This window comes from Salvelinus fontinalis, chromosome 10, assembly GCF_029448725.1.
Source record: "Salvelinus fontinalis isolate EN_2023a chromosome 10, ASM2944872v1, whole genome shotgun sequence".
NCBI classification, from domain to species: Eukaryota; Metazoa; Chordata; class Actinopteri; order Salmoniformes; family Salmonidae; genus Salvelinus; species Salvelinus fontinalis.
Window position 1 is genome coordinate 19091466 of NC_074674.1, and position 13937 is coordinate 19105402.

Sequence of the window (13937 nt, forward strand, 5' to 3'; positions counted from 1 at the left end):
TCTTACTTAGTTTCCATTCTCTTATTGGCTCAGACATTGGGGCATAGATTCTATTGGTGGCCTGACATGCATACTCCTACTGTTGCCTATCCCTGATTAGCTAATGTTCCTGTCTGTCCAGAGGTCTTCACAAGTTCAGATCGATGTTGTCTATGTATGATTAACCCAAGTGTGTGTCCAGTAGCCTTCACAAGATCAGATATGGCCCAGACCAGACACGTCTTGTTAGTGTACCTTGCCTAATCCACACAGATTCTGCTTAAGTTCTGTTTTTTACATGTCCAATGGTCAATTCAATGTTGATCCAGCTTTGTACACTCACATGGGCCTCAGCCTTCATTCTGTTTACACATGTCTAATATTTAAACTTATATCGATTATTTTTTCTACTTCAAAGAGAACAGTAGAGATTACTGAAAATCAACAATAGTCATGAATTTTCACCTACAAGCCCCATTTATATCTGGTGCTAATGTTCATCCTTTGTCCTGATCTTGTACACATTCATGACGTTCTCTAAAATCATTGACAGGTAGCACCATTGACTTATGGCGTCAGTAATTGTCTTAAAATACATCCATGTTAGTTTGAAAGAATATCTCTCAAATAATATGCAAACAGGGAGGCACCATCTAATCTGGTCACAACGCAAACACAGTGAACAGATAAGCGGCACATTTTATTACAATGTGTAGACGCAACAAACCTTGATCAGATAGCGATTGGATCATGTTGTTTAGATCATGAAACTCACGTTTGCTCAAGGTGTTAAAGAAGCTCTGGTGGCATCTGTTGACAGTCGGAGCTCATCTCAAGCCTCGTTTATACCTGGTTCTAACATGTGTCCTTTGTCTTGAATTTGTTTTGACAGGTGTAGACGATTAAAAGAGGGATTGTGATCTGATTGTGATCAGATCTTCCTGACGACCTCTAGAGGTAGCCAGGGACCCATTGTATCTGGATATCAATAAAGTGTCAACAGATCTGGATTAAACCATTGAAATCATCACTATACCGGCCTATTAAACCATTGACAGGTACCACCATTGACTCATGGCATCAATTATCTTAAAAATAAATACATTCATATTCGTTTAAAATAATATAAAAAAATTATTTGCACCGCGAAATCTGGTCACAATGCAGACACAGTTAGAGCACTGGGCAAGTAACTGAAAGGTCGCTGATTCGAATCCCCAAGCTGACAAGGTGAAAAATCTGTCGATGTGCTCTTGAGCAACCCTAATTGCTCCTGTAAGTTGCTCTGGATAAGAGCATCTGCTAAATGACTAAAATGTCAATATTGATCAGATCACAAAACCCACATATTAGCGCAAGGTGTACATTTGACTTAAGTTAACTTTCCTCAGGTTACCCAGGTACCGTATTCCCTATATAGTGCTCTAATTTTGAAGTTAAAGTGTTCTCGTCAGACTGATCAACAGGCTGTTTACAGCATCTCCCCAGGCAGGCAGCGGGTCCTCCTGTTGAATGAATTATCCTGCAGGCTGTCTGCCGAGACAAACACTTAGAGAAAGTGAACTTCCCATTTAGACATTTCCAAGTTAACTTTCCTGATGTTGTCCAACATATAATACACAACTTTCGAAGTAATTTAGTAGTTTTGTAGTTTTCTGTATCATAAATGCATACATTTTGTGCGTATCAGCAGCATTCTTCCGATAGTTCACAACTTTGACAGAAGGAAGTCTGGCTACTGTTTGATGCAGTAAATATTGTATATTCATACTACAGTCAGGGAGCTGAATATAATGGTCACAATTTAATTCGATACACCACAAATATGAACACCGTAAAGCTCTAGGCAACATCTTCTGATGCACGACAAAACCAAACATGGATACAGCTATATATTCAGTACAGAGTCACGATAACAGAACATGACATGACTCATAAAACAGTTCAACTTTTCATGTTCATTTATGTAAACACACTCAACGAGAATAAATAACCGTGACTATGATTTATAAAACATTGTGTGAAATGGCAATCATGGAGGACAGAATGCTCTCAGTTCTTCAGGTATTTAAAATGGTTTGATTACCTTCTAAATGAAATAGTGACAACCATGCATCAATCGCACTATGCTACTTATCGTCATGTACTCAACACACACACACACTGAACCAGTAGGCATAGAATGTGGTCAGTGTGTGTGTGTGTGTTTGTGCACCCATGTTCTGCCAGACACACACACGGTGTAGGGAAGGAGCAGTTGCAGCTACTGGATGCTCAGTCAGGTGTTCAAAGCAAATCACAGACACACACACACACACACACACACACACACACACACACACACACACAGACATGAGCATTGGGTGACACTTGGCTTGTCATACCTGGCTGTGATAGATGTCTTCCACCAACACACAGAGGGACAACAGTCCCTACCCTCACAGCTGTGGCAGAGACTTCCAGTGCCACTGTTTGTGTCAACCAAGCATGTATATACAGCACATACATACTGTACATGACACATACACACATGAAAGCATAGACACATACTAAGTCACATACTACCATGTGTTTCTCCATTTTACCTCTGCACATTTAGGGTAAGCGTACCTATTAAGCCCACATACCCATTAAGCCCACTCAAAACTAAGATTTTCTCCTGTTTAATGTTCCAACTTATTCATCTGGTTGTTATATCCATAACTTGTTATATTCTAAGTTATTGACAGTTATGTGTAAGTTCTCACTAGTGGCCAATTTCAAAGACGAAAAAAACACTTTGTGTTGAGGCTACCCTCAGATCAACACATTTGACAGATCTTTTTTGTACCTTCTCAGATAAGTGATTATACTTTATGTACAATTAAGAGATGCCTGTGCTGATATACATTTATTTATTTTTTTCTTGCCAATTGAAAATATGGGTTTTTCATGCTAGCAGTCGTGCCTGCTGGTCACAGTCACACAGTAGCAACATAACTTAGTGAACTACAAGATATTAGATTTCAGGCATTCGCAGCTTACAATTTTAAATACATTTTCTCATATTTTACTGTTAAATTAACCTTGCATTGTTATGCATAGACGGCATTTAAAAAAAATATGACATTTATCTTAGGTGGGCTTAAAGGATTAGGTAGCATAGAAATCACTCCCTCTATAGAGAATGTAAATGACAATAAATAAATATTGTTCAATATGATCAATACTTTGCAGAATATTGTCGTGTATAGTGTATATGAATGCCCCAAACCATTGGTTTCCAAATATTTAATGAGTAGACTTTGCTATTGCGTCTTTTTCCTCATCAATTACTGTTATTCCAATTAAACTCAGTACGGCTCCTATACAGCCCGGTTTTCATTGAAACACATGGCGATGGGGTGTTGAGCTCTCTAATATTCAATGAACATGAGCATAAATATGTTTTGTGTTAAGATTTAAGTTGATTAAAACACACAAAAACTACAATTATGCATATTCTTCATCTAGCCACGGTGTCTTTACCAAGATTAGAAACCATTTCGAAAATTGTTAAACCTCTGTACTCTCTCTAAGATGTTTGGAGTGGACAATTAGTCGCTGATGCAGAGACAGAAGAATAAGATCAGGGTTGAGGGATATCGGGGGGGACAATAAGTGAGGGAAACAAATGAGGGGCAATAAGATGACTATTGAGTGACTACTCATTCACGTTTGGGTGGGGGCTTTGTCATATTGTTGTCTTTCATTCATCTAGGTGATTCTGTTTTTTGGTCCACCACCTGTACCTTTTTTATACACAGCATAGGGAGATTTGGAACTGTCTTCAGACAGGCTTAAGGAAGACAAGTTGAACTAATTAACAAGTTTAGCAGTACATGAAATGTTATTCAGCTTTCAGATAATTCGTTGACAATAGTGAGTTTTATGGTCTTTGAGCGTTGCTTCTTATACACAGAGAGGCCGGTATGAGTGCAGGTTTGTGTTCCAACCAAGCAGTAACACACCTGATTCAACTAATCGTGTCTTGATTGAAGTCTATGATTAGTTGATTAGTTGAATCAGGTGTGTACTGGTTGCAAAGAACAAAAGCATAAGTCCACATTGATCTCTGTGGATAATATTGGACTACCACCCTGTTATAAGTGCTACTTTCATGATGAATAGCAATGATTAATTTATTTTAATAACTTCAGGGGAGTTACATATATTCAAATTTTACACATGAAATGTCAGTTTCTAAGTTTTGAACATTTGTTAATTTAAAAAATATATATATTTTAGATGTGGGCTTATTTGGAACCCCCGTACACTCGGTACCCATTAAGCCCAGTCCAGACTTTTTATCAAATATTTGTATGCCTTATTACATTTTGTAAGTAAATTCCTAAAAGCTCACATAAGAGATTCACCTTTCATTTTATCTCCACTTTTCTTACAGAAATTAGGGCAGGATATGTTAGAAATGTCTAAACTTAGATTTTGGTGGGCTTAGTAAGTACACTTACCCACATTTTTCAGTGAACTATCAAAAAACAAAATGTGCATGGGTAAAATCATGGGTGTGGTAGTTGATAATATAGTTTTTTACAACATAGACGTATACTCACACATCTGTTAAACTGCTGTCTACTATCACTGACTCGGGTCAGGCCCTTAATTGTTTTATTTCCCTGTTTAAATCTAATCCTTGGTTCATGCATGAATTGACTGAGAAATGACAGGAAAGAAATGTAGCTTTGGGCTAAGGCTAGGCTGACTGATTCTATGTCTGATTGGCAGTCCTTCAGACATTTGAGAAATAGATGTCGATCTCTGGTTAGAAAGGCTAAATCAACATATTTCTTGAATTGAGTATCAGAAATTGGTGGTAATCCAGCAATTTTCTGGAAAGTGGTCAAATCACAAAACTCCATCTCCTCGTTGCCTCAGCAGGTTTTGACAGCCTCTGGTCCCATACTAGACAAAATTCAAATGTGTAGTGCGTTTAATAACCATTTTTGATTCAACTGCCCACTTGTTTGAAAGGATAGTCTCTGAAAATGAATCTCCTCCCACTAAAAGGAGTCCTTTAAGTCACCTCAGAACAGATTGTAGAGAACGATGCTCTAACAGACTCTCGTACTTTATTTTAATTTCAACCATTTGATGTCTAAGATGTTTTTTTTTTTTTTATCCACAGGGGCTGATTCACTTGACCCCTTCTTACTACAGCTCTCTGCCCCACTCGTTGTTGAACCTTTAACGTGTATTTTTAACTTGGCATTTGCTACTGATGTTCTCCCTAAAATTTGGAAAGTGGCACGTCCTCCCCCTACATAAAGGGGGAGATCCTTCTGACTTAGATAATTACCGGCCAAATCTCCAAGTTTTCTTGCTCAGCCAAGGTACTAGAATCTCTTAACAACTCCCAGCTAAGGACCTTCTTTTTCTTTTTCTTTTTTTTAACTTCTAACTCTATTCTAAATATGCACCAGTCTGGTTTTAGTGGAACACAGCACTGTTTCAGCCACTATGCTTGTTTTAGATTTAGATTTGATTTAGATTTTATTAGGATCTCTTTTAGTCCTCATTTGGACTAATCTTCCAAGAGTCCTTAGATACTAAAATACAATTTATAATACGATCACATTTTCACATATAACACACTGTTACAAACAGACATAATACACGGACATATTGACCAGATAAATACTCTTAACAGTCTAAAAGATAGTCCAGCACAACTTTCCTATGTATTATATTTAAATGGTTTAAAAGTATTATTTTAATTTATATATTGAAAGGTTTCTGGTTTGCTCAGTCAAATGATTCAATTTCTTTATTGATCTAAATCGAAATGTTATTTTGCCTGTTTCTCTTTTCTGTCTGGATGACAGATGGTGGACAATCTATTCCTAGTATTTACTGAATGTCTGTCTCTTACCAACTGAATACCGTTGTGAATAGAGTTTGACCGTTTTAAATGGTGTATATTATGAAATAAAATAAGCATGTTTTTTTCAATTATCTTGTTGATTGATGACCAACCAAGAGCATTGAGCATGACTACAACAGAAGAACCACATCTCCACCTTAAAACAATCCTTGCTGCTTTGTTCTGTGCATTCTGCAGCCTCCTAATGTCACTTGCTGTTGCATTTCCCCAGACCACAGAACAGTAGTTCACCTGACTCTCCATTCATGCTTGTTTTAGATGATGTGTTAAATTGCCTAGATCATAAAAAACATTGTGCTTCCCTATTTGTAAACCTTTCCAAGGCATTCACCATTGTTGACCATTATCTACTCATTCAGTCTTAAATGGTCCTGGACAAGGAGTCTTTCATGTGGCGGTCTTACGGACGAATCCATAGTGCCAACTGTAAAGTTTGGTGGATGAGGAATTATGGTTTGGGGCTGTTTTTCATGGTTCAGGCTAGGCCCCTTAGTTCCAGTGATGTGAAATCGTAACGCTACATCATACAATGACATTCTAGATGATTCTGTGCTTCCAACTTTGTGGCAACAGTTTGGGGAAGGCCCATTACTGTTTCAGCATGACAATGCTCCCGTGCAGAAGGTGAGGGTCCATACAGAAATGTTTGTCGAGATCGGTGTGAAAGAACTTGACTGGTATGCACAGAGCCCTGACCTCAACCCCACCGAACACCTTTGGGATGAATCGGAGCTCCGACTGCGAGCCCAACATCAGTGCCCGTCCTCACTAATGCTCTTGTGGCTGAATGGAAGCAAGTCCCCACAGCAATGTTCCAACATCGAGTGGAAATCCTTCCCAGAAGAGCGGAGGCTGTTATAGCAGCAAAGGGGGGACCAACTCCATATTAATGCCCATGATTTTAGAATGAGATGTTCGACGAGTGTCCACATACATTTGGTCATGTAGTGTATCTGCCCTGTGCTCTGACCAGACAGACAGAGTACTGCTCCTCACATTGTCGGCTTTGAGCAGCAATCCCTGACAACAAGTGCTGGGCCAGCACACATCACCTCGCAGAAATACACACACACACACGTGTGCACAAATGAACCAACGCACACACACACGAGCGCCTGCACGAAGAAACAAATGCAGGCACGCACACACCCTGCCTGACACTGTTCACACACACAATCATCAGTGTCTTCTTAGCGAGAGACCTGTGGCTGCTGTTGTTGCTAGGGGAAGTGGTGGTCTTCCAAACACAGCCCTATGGTTCTGGAATGCAGGGGGGTAAGGCAGGGGGTACACAGGGACGGTGTGGTGAATGATGGAAAGAATCCTTATGTGCTCCCCACACCTGGTCAGGTATACTAGATGAGGATAATAAAACTACAGGTTGTAGTCCACCAAACCATGTCTGCCTACAGAAGCGCTCTAGACGCTAGTCCTGTTTAATACTTCTTAGTGAACTAGTTGGTACTGTACTAATGCACATATACCTGCAGAAATGTTTCGGACACTCGTCCAGTTCGGTGTTTATTAAGCTACTAATCCATGTTGCGTCTGCCGCAAAAAAACAGGGCTGTCGGGGGTGTTTGGGGCAGATTGTGAGTCCTTGGAGGTGAGCTCCAGAGTTGTCTGGCTGATAGGGGGGCTAGCTGGCAACTCGGCCCCACAGCACTCCTCCTCAGTGGGCTGCAGAACCGTCGACACACTGGTCTCCGTCCGGCTGGCTCGGTACACACTCACCTGGAAACCGAGATAAAGGAGACAAAGTTTATACACACATTCATGCATATACAAAGTAGACAGAATTGAAACACACACACCTGAGTTTGTAGGTAGCTGGTGGACTTGAGTTCCAGTCCCTCGTAGGAGCCTGCAGGAACACACGGACACCAACAGAACACCTGCTGAAAGCCTGCTCTGAACCTAGAGAGAGATACATATACGTATAGAGACAGACAGAGGAACAAAGAGACAAATGGGACCAGCTCATTGCCACCCACAGAATGGTGTGTGCATGTCTGTGTATGTACGTAGAGCCACCTGTCGTTGAGACAGCAGTAGATGATCGGGTTGTACATGGTGGAGCTCATGGCCAACCACATGACAGCCAGGTAGACCTGTTGAATGTAGCGCCACTCAAACAGCTGCATGGGGTCAGGGTGGAACTGCTGGAGCAGGAAGTAGATGTGGTACGGCAGCCAGCACACTGCAAACGTACACACCACCACGATCATCATCTTCACGACCTGAGAGAGGGAGGTCGAGAGTTGAAGGAAATTTAGGGATTTGCCTAAAGATATTCATTTAAGAGGTTCCTTGCTGTGTGCGTGTAGGCGTACGTCAATCATCACGCACGATCATCATCTTCACTACCTAGAGAGAGGGGAGGGGGATGGAGGGAGAGAGAGAAAGGGAGGGAGAAATAGAGAGAGAAAGGGAGGGAGAAATAGAGAGAGAGAAAGTGAGGGAGAAATAGCGAGAGAGAGAAAGTGAGGGAGAAATAGCGAGAGAGAGAAAGTGAGGGAGAAATAGCGAGAGAGAAAGGGAGGGAGAAATAGAGAGAGAGAGAAAGTGAGGGAGAAATAGCGAGAGAAAGGGAGGGAGAAATAGAGAGAGAAAGAGAGAGAGAGAAAGGGAGGGAGAAATAGAGAGAGAGAGAGAGAGAGAGAGAGAGAGAGAGAGAGAGAGAGAGAGAAAGGGAGTGGGAGATGAAAGCAATTTAGTAATTTACCTAAGAATATCTACTTAAGAGGTTCCCTGCTGTGTCATGCTTACGTGTGTGTGTGTGTGTGTGTGTGTGTGTGTGTGTGTGTGTGTGTGTGTGTGTGTGTGTGTGTGTGTGTGTGTGTGTGTGTGTGTGTGTGTGTGTGTGTGTGTGTGTGTGTGTGGTGTGTATGGCTGCATGAGTGTGTGTGTACATAAGTGTGTTGTGTCTGTGTGGTTGATTGTGTGTGTACCTTGCGTTTGGCGATGAGCTGTTCTCGGTAGCGGTGGGTGGAGTCTCCAGGGATAGTCCCCGCCCACAGGGACAAGCCCACCGCCAGGTAGGCACATCCCATAATGCACAGCGGCAGGAAATAGTACAGCAACACCACAGACAAATAGTACCTACACACATAGAAAGTTAGTTAGACACACAAATCTGTCAAATTTCCCTTGAGCAAGGGCACTTAACCCTAATTTCTCCAGTGTCGCCATTGATATTGGCAGACCCTAGCCATGACCACAATCTCCGATGGTGTCTCAGGGAGAGTGGAATATGCAAAAACTTTTCCAATTCACACATGCGTAATAATGCACACTTATACAAATATAGGGACCCACCAAATGATTACACACACAAACAAATGAGATTGTCGGACAGGAATGTCACTCAGATAGTAGTCTAGTAGAACACAGAGTTCTGAATTGCTTCCTTATCTCTGCGTCCGCCTGTCCACACATACACACACACACACACACACACTGTCTGCTGATTGATTATCAGTCTCGCTACAGGGAGCAACGAGACTCACTAAAAGATGCATGAAATCAATTAACTGAGAGCAGGAGAGGAGAGGGGGAGGGAAGAGGAAGAGGAAGGAGGCAAGGTAATGAGGAAGAGGAAGGAGGAAAGGTCACGAGGAAGAGGAAGGAGGAAAGAAAAAGAGAATGTATCATCTCCTAGCCCCTAACATTACCATCAGACTAACTACAGGGAGTCAGCTGCTTATGGAAATGACTTCAATCCCTTCAACACCTGAGACTAATGGAGATACTAAATGACACAGACACACACATACACACACACACACACTCATGAGAGGGAGAGGGAGGGCAGGTGGAGGGCGAGAAAAACAGCAAGAACAAGTGAGAGAGAGAGGCAAAAAAAAGCGGGGACAGAGGGAGAGAGAGAGAACTGTGAAAAGAGTGAGGCCGGGATTCGATCCGATTGTGGGTTACAGGCAATGCGGCTTTTAAAGGCAATTTCCGATTGAGCCGACATAAGCAGCGTTTACCGTGAATGGGATGTCCGAACGCCGGAACATTTCCTTTAGAAGTGGAAATGCCTATAACCCGAGACAACTAGGAAACAGCCAGGACAAGTGCATCCACATGCGCGTGTGTGTGTGTGTTTAGGAACTATAAAATCAATAACGTCAGGTAATTAGTAGAGTAAATTCTGTATGAAGAATTTATTAATAGCTAAACAGACCACTTTCTGATTCTTGGGCAATTGAGAAATAAGGTTTTTCGAGTGGAAAAAATGTAAAGTTAATGAATTAACATTTAAATACATTGTTATGTTCACACAAGTGTTGTCTATGAACTAATGGTAGCCTAGTGGTTGAGAGTGTTGGACCAGTAACTGAAAGGTTGCTTGTTTGAAGGTAAGTCACTCTGGATAAGAGTGTGTGTTACATGACTAAAACCCTACAACTCTCCTGCCTGCTCAGCTCATCGCTTTCATTCTGTCTTGCTTCAGTAGGTTGGTTCAGCATCAAAATCTGTGGGAAGCTTAAAAGTTGGAAATGGAGAGGGAGGGGTGTTTTGCCTGAACACATTGTTGACAAAAAGGCCTCCAAAAAGGTCAGTGAATCCATACAGACAAATATTAATTCATAATAGATCAATAATTTATTTCCATACATACATACAGTCGTGGCCAACCGCTTTGAGAATTACACAAATATACATTTTCACAGTCTGCTGCCTCAGTTTGTATGATGGCAATTTGCATATACTCCAGAGTGTTATGAAGAGTGATCAGGTGAATTGCAATGAATTGCAAAGTCCCTCTTTGCCATGCAAATTAACTGAATCCCCCCCCAAAAAATTTACTGCATTTCATCCCTGCCACAAAAGGACCAGCTGACATCATGTTAGCGATTCTCTCGTTAACTCAGGTGTGAGTGTTGACGAGGACAAGGCTGGAGATCACTCTGTCATGCTGATTTAGTTCGAATAACAGACTGGAAGCTTCAAAAGGAGGGTGGTGCTTGGAATCCTTGTTCTTTCTCTGTCAACCATGGTTACTTGCAAGGAAACACGTGCCGTCATCATTGCTTTGCACAAAAAAGGCTTCACAGGCAAAAATATTGCTGCCAATGAGATTGCACCTAAATCAACCATTTATCGGATCATCAAGAACTTCAAGGAGAGCGGTTCAATTGTTGTGAAGAAGGCTTCAGGGCGCCCAAGAAAGTCCAGCAAGCGCCAGGACCGGCTCCTAAAGTTGATTCAGCTGCGGGATTTGGGCACCACCACAGAGCTTGCTCAGGAATGGCAGCAGGCAGGTGTGAGTGCATCTGCACGCACAGTGAGGCAAAGACTTTTGGAGGATGGCCTGGTGTCAAGAAGGGCAGCAAAGAAACCACTTCTCTCCAGGAAAAACATCAGAGACAGACTGATATTCTGCAAAAGGTACAGGAATTGGATTGCTGAGGACTGGGGTAAAGTCATTTTCTCTGATGAATCTCCTTTCCGATTGTTTGGGGCATCCGGAAAAGCTTGTCCGGAGGAGACAAGGCGAGCGCTACCATCAGTCCTGTGTCATGCCAACAGTAAAGCATCCTGTGGGGTTGCTTCTCAGCCAAGGGAGTGGGCTCACTCACAATTTTGCCTAAGAACACAGCCATGAATAAAGAATGGTACCAACACATCCTCCGAGAGCAACTTCTCTCAACCATTCAGAAACAGTTTGGTGACGAGCAATGCCTTTTCCAGAATGATGGAGCACCTTGCCATAAGGCAAAAGTGAGAACTAAGTGGCTCGGGGAACGAAGCATCAATATTTTGGGTCCATGGCCAGGAAACTCCCCAAACCTTAATCCCATTGAGAACTTGTGGTCAATCCTCAAGAGGCGGGTGGACAAACATAAACCCACAAATTCTGACAGACTCCAAGCATTGATTATGCAGGATTGGGCTGCCATCAGTCAGGATGTGGCCCAGAAGTTAATTGACAGCATGCCAGGGTGGATTGCAGAGGTCTTGAAAAAGAAGGGTCAACACTGCAAATATTGACTCTTTGCATCAACTTCATGTAATTGTTCAATAAAAGCCTTTGACACTTATGAAATGCTTGTAATTATACTTCAGTATTCCATAATAACATCTGACAAAAATATCTAAAGACACTGAAGCAGCAAACTTTGTGGAAATTAATAGTTGGGTCATTCTCAGAACTTTTGTTTTTCTTCTCAAAACACGAGTGTACATATTTTTCATGTTAATAATAATGTACGTTTTTCTTTTGATAGTATAAACAATTGCAAATGTGATTGCAAAAAAGGTCTTTCATATAAATGCTGCAGCAATTAGTCTCTTTCAAAGCGGGGCAGAGAAAAGAAAAAGAAAGTAGATTAAAAACAGAAAATGTTTGTAAAAGATAGGTGCTGCTGATAATACTGACATCGTCATCAAGGCAGAGGCATTGGACATGTACATACACTATATATACAAAGGTATGTGGAGACACCTTCAAATTAGTGGATTTGGCTATTTCAGCCACAACTTTTGCTGACAGGTGTATAAAACCAAGCACGCAGCCATGCAATCTCCACAGACAAACATTGGCAGTAGAATGGTCTTACTGAAGAGCTCAGAGACTTTCAACGTCCAATACTTTCAACGTCCAACAAGTCAGTTTGTTAAATTTCTGCCCTGCTAGAGCTGCCCCGGTCAACTGTAAGTGCTGCTATTGTGAAATGGAAACATCTAGGAGCAACTACGGCTCAGCCCCGAAGTGGTAGGCCACCACAAGGCAAAGGGTGGCTATTTGAAGAATCTCAAATTTAAAATATATTTTGATTTGTTGAACACTTTTTTGGTTACTACATCATTCCATATGTGTTATTTCATCGTTTTGATGTCTTCACTGTTATTCTACAATGTAGAAAATAGTAAAACATAAAGAAACATTTTTAACCAGTAGTGTATATATAAACTCCTCTCACTGTCATCTGCGTTTTTTTCAGAAAACTTAACCTGTAAATATTTATATGAACATAACAAGATTCAACAACTGAGACATAAACTGAACAAGTTCCACAGACATGTGACTAACAGAAATTGAATAATGTGTCCCTGAACAAAGGGGGGGGTCAAAATCAAAAGTAACAGTCAGTATCTGGTGTGGCCACCAGCTGCATTAAATACTGCAGTGCATCTCCTCCTCATGGACTGCACCAGATTTGCCAGTTCTTGCTGTGAGATGTTACCCCACTCTTCCACCAAGGCACCTGCAAGTTCCCGGACACTTCTGGGGGGAATGGCCCTAGCCCTCACCCTCCAATCCAACAGGTCCCAGACGTGCTCAATGGGATTGAGATCCGGGCTCTTCGCTGGCCATGGCAGAACACTGACATTCCTGTCTTGCAGGAAATCACTCACAGAATGATCAGTATGGCTGGTGGCATTGTCATGCTGGAGGGTCATGTCAGGATGAGCTTGCAGGAAGGATACCACATGTGGGAGTAGGATGTCTTCCCTGTAACGGACAGCGTTGAGATTGCCTTCAATGACAACAAGCTCAGTCCAATGATGCTGTGACACATCGACCCAGACCATGACGGACCCTCCACCTCCAAATCGATCCCGCTCCAGAGTACAGGCCTCGGTGTAACGCTCATTCCTTCGATTATAAAAGCGAATCCGACCATCACCCCTGGTGAGACAAAACCGCGACTCATCAGTGAAGAGCACTTTTTGCCAGTCTTGTCTGGTCCAGTGACGGTGGGTTTGTACCCATTGGCGACGTTGTTGCCGGTGATGTCTGGTGAGGATTTCCCTCTCAACAGGCCTACAAGCCCTTAGTCCAGCCTCTCTCAGCCTATTGCGGACAGTCTGAGCACTAATGGAGGGATTGTGCGTTCCTGGTGTAACTCGGGCAGTTGTTGTTGCCATCCTATACCTGTCCTGCAGGTGTGATGTTCGGATGTACCCATCCTGTGCAGGTGTTGTTACATGTGGTCTGCCACTGCAAGGACGATAAGCTGTCCGTCCTGTCTCTCTGTCTTAGGTGTCTCACAGTACGGACATTGCAATTTATTGCCCTGGCCAC

At 42.1% G+C, this 13937-nt stretch overlaps 1 pseudogene; it reads right to left on the bottom strand.

Annotated features, from left to right (window-relative positions):
* Positions 1-1764: 1764 nt before the first annotated feature.
* LOC129863747 (substance-P receptor-like) overlaps positions 1765-13937 on the bottom strand; it is a 29840-nt pseudogene continuing 17667 nt past the window's right edge.